This window comes from Crocodylus porosus, unplaced genomic scaffold (assembly GCF_001723895.1).
Source record: "Crocodylus porosus isolate Cpor-Errol unplaced genomic scaffold, CroPor_comp1, whole genome shotgun sequence".
Taxonomy (NCBI): domain Eukaryota; kingdom Metazoa; phylum Chordata; order Crocodylia; family Crocodylidae; genus Crocodylus; species Crocodylus porosus.
In genome coordinates, this window is record NW_017728948.1 from 41683342 (window position 1) to 41691366 (window position 8025).

An 8025-nucleotide genomic window follows, 5' to 3' on the forward strand; every position below is an offset into this window, starting at 1 on the left:
ATTGCATTTGTGTTGCCATATCAAGATTTATGATGGCACAAATGGTGAAAAAATAGACATCACTACCTTTGTCTCACTGTATCAGTGGTGTAAGAAAAAGTATTAATAAATTCTGATAATTAATTAAGCCAACATCAACTTGGTCTGTGGCTACCCACAGTCTCCTACCACCTGGGGTAGGTGATCCAAGAGCTTGATGAGACTGATCCTGTATACCCTGGGTAGAATTGGGCCCCTCCAGTTCCTGAAACACCTTCCTGGCTTTCCCTGCTGACATAAATGTGTGGCAAAGATAAATCCCCATGAGTAGGGAAAGCCCTCGTGTCCTGGCATGAGGGCTTAGGACCCAGGGAATCCCAGATATCCCATGCTCCATGCCAGGACCCATGTTCCCTTGATCCTCCTGCAGAGGCACAGGTCAACATGGGTCCCAGTGTGGGGTGGAGTATGGGGTGGGACAGGTCCTGGGAAAGAGGCATGAAGCAGCACAGGAGCCAAGGAAACCCAGTGCCCCATGTTTCCATGCTAGGACCCATGACAATTTGTGCCTCTGGGTCTGTGTAAGACTCAATGCAGATCCCAGCAGGGAGGCACAGGGCACTGAAAATTTTTCAGTAGGCCTGTGTGAAGTAGCAAGTATTCACTTCAGATTCAGCTGATTTGGAGGGACAGTGATTCAATTCAGTGATTCAAATCACTGTCCCAAGTCCATTTGGCTGAATCTGATTCAGAGATTCAGCCATTGCTGAATTGGCAGAATCTCCTAATAGGCCCCATCCTCTGCCTGCTCTCAATGGCTGCCTCACCCACTCTCCCAGCTCTTTAAAAAAAAAGAAAGAAAAAGCCCCAACTCACCAGCTAATGCAAGGTGGGGGGGTGATCCCTGCTGCACCCTGCTGTCCCACGCTTCATGGGAGGGCTCTGCCATGAGTTCCCACAACCCCCACCCACTCTCCCAGCCATCCCCCATCATGGGTGCCTTGCCTGCCCCAGATCCTAGCCCTTGAAAAAAAAAAGCCTCCACTCACTGGCTGCTGCCAGTCAGGGGGCAATCTCCACTGCCCTGCATTGCCCTACATGGTGTTGGGGGGCTCTGCCACAAGCCCCCAGAAGCCCCAAGGCCACTTAAGCAGTCGGTGAGGTGGGGGACTTCTTTTTTTTTTTTTTTTTTTTAAGGGCCAGGAGCTTGGGCAGGTGGGGCAGCCATTGGAAAAGCTGGGAGAGTGGGCGGAGATCACAGGGCTTGTGACTGAGCCCCCCCCCACATGGTGAGGGGCAGTGTGGGGTAGCATGGATCACCCCTCTGCCTGGCAGCAGCTGGTGAGTAGAGGCTTTTTTTAAAAGACTGGGAGCTGGTGCCGGGTGGAGCAGCCATGGGGGGGCTGTGAGAATAGGTGGGGTTGGGGCCACTCAGGGGAGCTGGGGAAGCAGGCAGGTGATGGGGATTAGCAGGGGTCTCCCCATAGTTTCCTTCCCCCTCCTTCAGCCCACCCTGCCCCACCTCTTACTTACCAGCATGGAGTCTGAGTCCAGCTCCTTGTGGCAATGAGCTTGGACTGCCCAAATCTTCAAAGCTATCCAAATCTTTTCTGAATTGATTCAGAGGGCTTCAAATCAATTTGGACCTTTTAACTGGTCTCCTGATTCAATTCAGAGTTTCGGCCACCGAATCAGGCCAAATCGCCTCTGAACTGAATCATCACCCAAAGCTTTGCACAACCTACTGTCCAGTTCTCCTGTCACCATGTACCTCTTTGCCAGGACCCATGCTTCAAGGAGAGGCATGGTCTCAGCATGGGCCAGTGTGGAATAGCATGGGAGCCAGGGAATTCCTCGCTCCCATGGGGCTATGTGGGAGCAAAGATATTTGCAGCACCCTCTACTTCCTTCTTAGAACTCATGATGATCAATGGCTCAGGCGAAGTCATGGGTCAGTATGAATCCCAGCATGGAGGCATCATGGTGGGTGCTGAGACATCTCCTGCCACAAATCATCTACTTTGGTTTGTCAAATAATTTTTATACCAACTGTAAGCTTAAACAGAAGTTACTGAGTTCGTTTTTCTTTTACTGTTTCTTTTAAAGAAAAAAGTAACAGGCTTTTTTTAAATTTAAACTAATAATAAACTGAAATTTGACAAGAAATGCATTAGAAATGTTATCTTTTTTGAACTAAAATAATTAATGTTGTTACAAAGGTTTTAAAGAAAGATCTTAATATTCTGCATGTTTTATTGACTTTACATTTTTCCGCAAGCATAACTTGAATTGATCATGAAGGATTATCAGTTGCCATTATAGACCATTCAGCCAACATAACAGTTTATTGATAAAATGCTGTTTCCATGTGGCTCTATACCCTTGGGTTTTTTTGCATCATTACCTGTATGGCTTATTCATTAGATTATTGTCAATAGTATACCAACTTGCTTAAATCATTTCTGCCTTCCTTAAAGGACTATGAAATTCTTCTGCCTAGTTCAAATAAAACAAGTACAACACAGTTGTGGACCTCATATATTACAAATGCATATGTTAAAATATGTCTAGTTGCCCTTACTTCCAATAAAAACTTATTTGTTATTATGCTTATCTCATGTCTTATTTTAATGGCACTTTTTACAGTTGTAGCCCAGATAAAAGCTATAGCTGTAGCCTAGATTCTAATACCCTTGGTCACAGTAGATTATACTTCTCTGTAGGATTAATCACATTGATTTAACCAGGACTATTTGAAGTTCAAGGCTGCTCAATGGACATGTCTACACATGCAATTAGTTCAAAGCAAACATATTGTGCCAGAGTTTATTGCTCCAAGGCACTGTGTTTGAATGTGCACCCAGGACCATAGCACATTGAGCCAGGTTGAAGGAGCCCCAGCTAGCAGGGAACCTCAGGGGATAGCCTGCCAGCCCAGAGCTGCTCCCTCCTGGCTCAATGTACTGCAGAGGGGCCAGCTAGGGCAAGAGTGTGCTTCAGTGCAGGGCTAGCTGGCAGGCAGCATTCACATGTGCACTGCTGTGCATGAAAAAATGCCACAACAAGATAGTACTTGTATTTACAAGTACTAACCTGCTGCAGAGTTTATTGGTTTCCTATGGCCTAATGAGTCATTTACTGTGAAGGCCTATGTGAAGCAGCTAGTATTCACTTTGGATTCAGATTCGGCCGATTCAGGGGACAGTGATTCAAATCATGCAGGCCCATCCCACACCTGCTGTCCCAGCCAGCAGTGGCTGACCCACCCACCCCAACTCCTGGTACTTTAAAAAAAAAGCTATAGTTCATCTAGTGCTGCCAGGTGGGAGTTGATCCCTGCTGCCCCCCACTGCCCCATGCTGTATGAGGAGCTGTGCATGAGCCTCCCAACCCTCCCCCACTGTTCCAGCCCACCATGGCTTCCCTGACCACCCCAGCTCCAACCCTTAAAGGAAAAAAAAATAAGAAAAACCCCCACACTAACCAGTTTCTGTTGGCAGAGAGTGATCCCCACTGCCTCCTGCTGCCCTGGTGATCGCCCCCCAGCCCAGCAACACCCAGTGAGCAGGGCATTTTTTTTAAAGCAATGGGAGCTAGGGCAGGCAGGACATCCATGGAGGGGGCAGGAGGAGCAGGCAGGGGTTGGGGGGGCTGAGGGAGGTAAGCAAGGGATTGGGGCTGACAGGGTCCCCCCCATGGTACCCTCCCTCCTCCCCCAGCCCCTCCTCTCCTGCCCCTTACTTACCAGCATGCAGTCCAGCTCCCTGCTGCAACATGCAGGGAGTGTCCAAATAATTTTTTCCAAAGATTTGATTTATACAGAAAATCTATGAATTTGGAAAGCTTCAAATCAATTTGGACATTTTGATTGGTCCCCTGATTCAATTTGGATTTGGAGATTTAGCCACCAAATTGGGCTGAATACCCTCTGAATCACCACCTGAAGCTTCACACAGCCCTAGTAATTAGGCCACAGTTGGCATCCAAACCTATGTCTACCTTCCCAAATCATAAAAAAAGACTTTTACCAAGGATAATAAATAGTTCCTTTCCAGTTCCTTTTCCCCCCACTTTGCATTTCATCCTTTCTCACCCAATTTCACCAACATAGATTGAGGTTTTGATTCTTCCAGGACTTACATGCATAGTAAATTATATCTTCAGGGAATGTGATTTATGATCTGCTAGTATCAATGGGAGAGTTTTTACTAACTTTATCATTTTTAGGATTAGTACTTTAAAATAGTTCTATTGAAGTCACTGTTCAAATGTATAAAGTGAGACATATATATATATAAATGACAATTAGGACAAAGTATCTAAAGGATCATAGAATAATCACAAGGCAGAAAGGTTATGTGAATCAGTGGGTCCTAATTAGGGTGAGCTTGATATGGTCATTTGAATGAAGCATGTAAAAAAAAGGATCAGTTTAGAACAAATTAAGTGAAATGTGTGTTTTAGTCAAAGTGTTGAAGCTAATCAATGTTCCAAAATGATACTGTTCAAGAAAAAAAAATAATGCATCTTAAGTTAATAGGAAAAATACCAGAACGGTGTTTTTAAGAGAAACTGTTGACTTTTGGAAAATTAGTTTTAACTCATTAAAATTAGGCATGTTTGAACTGCCAATTCTGATGACTAACTTTGATGAATTTCTTTTTGAGGAGTGACCTAGTAACTTTGGAGAGAAAAAGAACAAACAGCACAAATGCATAGGATAGGCATTACTTATTTTGAAAGAATGGAAGTAGACAGAGTCTGTCCAAATACGTATCCAGCACTCAAACAAAATCTGAACCTTTAAAAGCTAACTATTAGTCCTAGCCAAGAAGGAATTACATCCATCTTATTAACAATAATAATGACCCCAAAATATTTCACACCCTGTAATAATGACCCCAAAATATTTGACACCTGTCCGGGCCCAGCAGTACAAAAAGCTGCCCAGGCAAGTAGCTCATGGCTACTTGCTCTCAGGAGCTTTTGGGGTCCAGCCAATTGGTACCTGGGGACACTACCCCTTGTGCCAGCTGGACTGCTGAAGGAGCTCTGAGAGTTCCCTGCACCCTTTACCCACTGCAGCAGTCTGGCAGTGGGGGCTGTGACCTGCTGTGTACCCATCAGACCTGGATGGGGACTGCACAGTCAGTGGGCTATGGCTGCAGAGTCAGCCTCTGTGCAGCCCTACTGCCTTGTGCCCCGTGCCTGGCCATCCAGGCAGCTATCACCCAGAATATGTTCTGGGTGTTGTGGCCTGCATTGAACTGTCAAAGCATGTCCTCCTGGCCCCATCTGGCAAGGGGGACGGTCACCTCCAGCTGGGTCCAAGGTGCCAGTTCTGAGCAGGCAGGGTTCTGCCACTGGCCTCCCTAGCTGGAATTCTGGTGTTCTCTATTGGAAAACTGAAAAATCCCTGATAAAATCCCAAAGTCATTCTGTAAAATACCCTAAAATCCATGTTCCTCCACAGTTAAAACAAAAGACCATTATAAAGACAGACAGAGAGAGACAGATCAGTTGGGCAACATTTTATTGATATATCTACAGTGTTAAAGAAATGTGGAAGCCTACCAGTGTCTCTATCATAATAATAAAGTGAACTTTAAATACATGTTTCATGAATTCATAAATACATTAATATAATTTGCTGGCCTCCCACAGGGGCTACAGCCACCACACAGGGGTCATGACCCCTACACAGGGGCCACATCCACCCCACAGGGGCCACCCCCCCACAGGGGTTATGATCCCCCACCAGGGGCTACCACCTCCCCCTGCAAGGCCCACATGCCCCACTCCAGCACCCCAATTGGTGCCTCACCTGTCCCAATCCCCAAGTGATCATCCTTAACTGTGAGGCATCACTGCTGCCACCACTGACTCTGGCCATAGTTTAGCAAAGCCTTTTTATAAGCAACATATATATATATGATTAATGTTCCACACAGACCAACATCTTCCTCTATCACTGTACATTTCCCTTGTTTAATGAATCACTGCTGGAAGTTAGAGAAGGAAGTGTTGCTAATGAAAGACTAAGGCTGTGAAAAGATTTTTGGGGAGGTTAGGAGGAGGTTAGATTGCATTAAACATATCCACCCAAGCTAAGGTAAGATGAAATAGGAGGGCTATCAGGAGGGCTGAGGAGATGGGGAGGCAGCAGGCTAGGGGTGGGGGGAGGAGTGGAAACGATGGGATCCATGAGTGGGATGATGGAGGCAGATGGAGTCCATGGATAGATTGGGGGTTCTGGGGGCAGGTGAAGTCCATGGGAAGGATCAGTGTATTAGAGTTCAGGCAGGGTCCATGGGGGAGTTGCTGGGGTCTGGGATGGTTTTGCACAATCAGAAAGGCTCTGAGGGAGATGGCAGAAAGGGACGAGGGGCTCTCTTCCCCATCCCCAAGGATGTGTGGCTATTTTTAATCCCCTATTCCCAGGCAAATAACTCCCTGGCAAACCTATCCCTCATTTTTCCCCCTCTGTCCTCCACCCAGACTTACTTCCTCAGGCCCTGCCTTCAGAAAACACTGCTAAAACAAACATGAGGAGCAGTTTCTGTGACGGGGTTTTGATAAGCTGTAGGGGGGATGCCTGGTCCATGGAGGCATTGTCTGTCTGAGGGTAGGAGGGAGGGGCTAGGGGGCTAAAAATAGCCCAGTGCCAAGGAGGGGTAGGAAAAGTACAATCCTGGAGCTGGGGAAGCAGCTGGGCTTTCCTAGCCCTGGGACTGCACTGACAACTCTACAGTTCAGTTTGATTGGTCTCACTGGACTCAAGCTAAGTTAGACTACCTCAGAAGTACAATTTACTGAGATAAGGTTACCCATTTTAGACCAATTCAACTGTCCTGAACTTCTGTACACTTCACACATAGATCCACTTAACTTGTGTGAGATCCACACCTGGGTAAATCAAATTGGATTGGGTGGCCAATTTAAACATGATACAACCTCTCCCTAACTTCCCCAAATGTTTACACATGGCCCTAGTTTACACAGAAAGCTCCACAAGTTGATACAGACTTAAAAACAACAGTTAAAATCTAGGTCTGTCTTTTAAAGACACTTTTTTTCTCTGAGATTTTATTCATTTTTCCACTTATTAACAAAGATAAACATTTATGATTGGGCTAATAAAAACTGAAAACACCATCAAGACCTTTCAAAATAATACTATTTGAATTTGATTGGTAAAATATTATTAACACTGGAAGATGAATAACAGGTTGGAAATTTGCATTATTTGGAAACATTTTTATGTTCCATTTCTATATACAAATAAATAAGTAAATCTTTGTTCAAGGGTTTGTTCATATTCAGTCCACTAGTATTATGTTATAATATTTTTAATTTTCTGTACTTAGACAGAACTATGGATGCCCCCAAGCAGAATACAAGGATGCAGAGTTCACTATGCTGGAACTTTCTGTTCAGTTGGGTTGCGACAATTTCATGTAATGAATTCATCCCTACCACAGGGAACCTATCTGAAGGTCTGAGGGTACAGACATTTAAAATTTTGATCACTGTGTTTGAGATCCATATATTTAAACCTGGCCTTCCACAGAGATGCTCTATATGTTGAATTTATTTGTTGAAATTTTTACCTCTAATGCCTTCAAAATATCTTGAAAAAAAAATCATGATTACCTCAGTCTTATTCACTATTTGAAAGTGTTGCCATGAGGGGTCAGGCCAATGCTTAGGATCTCAATATTGCACTCTTAGACAGGAGAGTATGCTGTACAATTGCACATGCACACATAAAAATCAAGCACACATACACTCACTAGGCACACTAGCAACTCAGATATACACACGTTCAAAATATCTAGTCTAGGTTCATGTACAACTATCACCAGTTTAAGCTCAGACACACTACACACACCAAATTTAGACAGAATCAGTTACCAATACCTGCCCATCCAATACACATATGTGGATTACTAATTCATATACTACATACACCCATAAAATGATATGTAAATATACATGTATTCACTAATTTACACACATACCACCCACCTGCATATACACACAAAT

General features: G+C 44.6%; 1 long non-coding RNA gene across 1 annotated transcript in view; it reads right to left on the reverse strand.

Annotated features, from left to right (window-relative positions):
- Positions 1–1060: 1060 nt before the first annotated feature.
- LOC109321941 overlaps positions 1061–8025 on the reverse strand; it is a 21616-nt gene continuing 14651 nt past the window's right edge. Inside the window, exon 3 of the long non-coding RNA XR_002104238.1 lies at positions 1061–1091. This is a non-coding gene — a long non-coding RNA (uncharacterized LOC109321941). The remainder of the gene's footprint in view (positions 1092–8025) is intronic.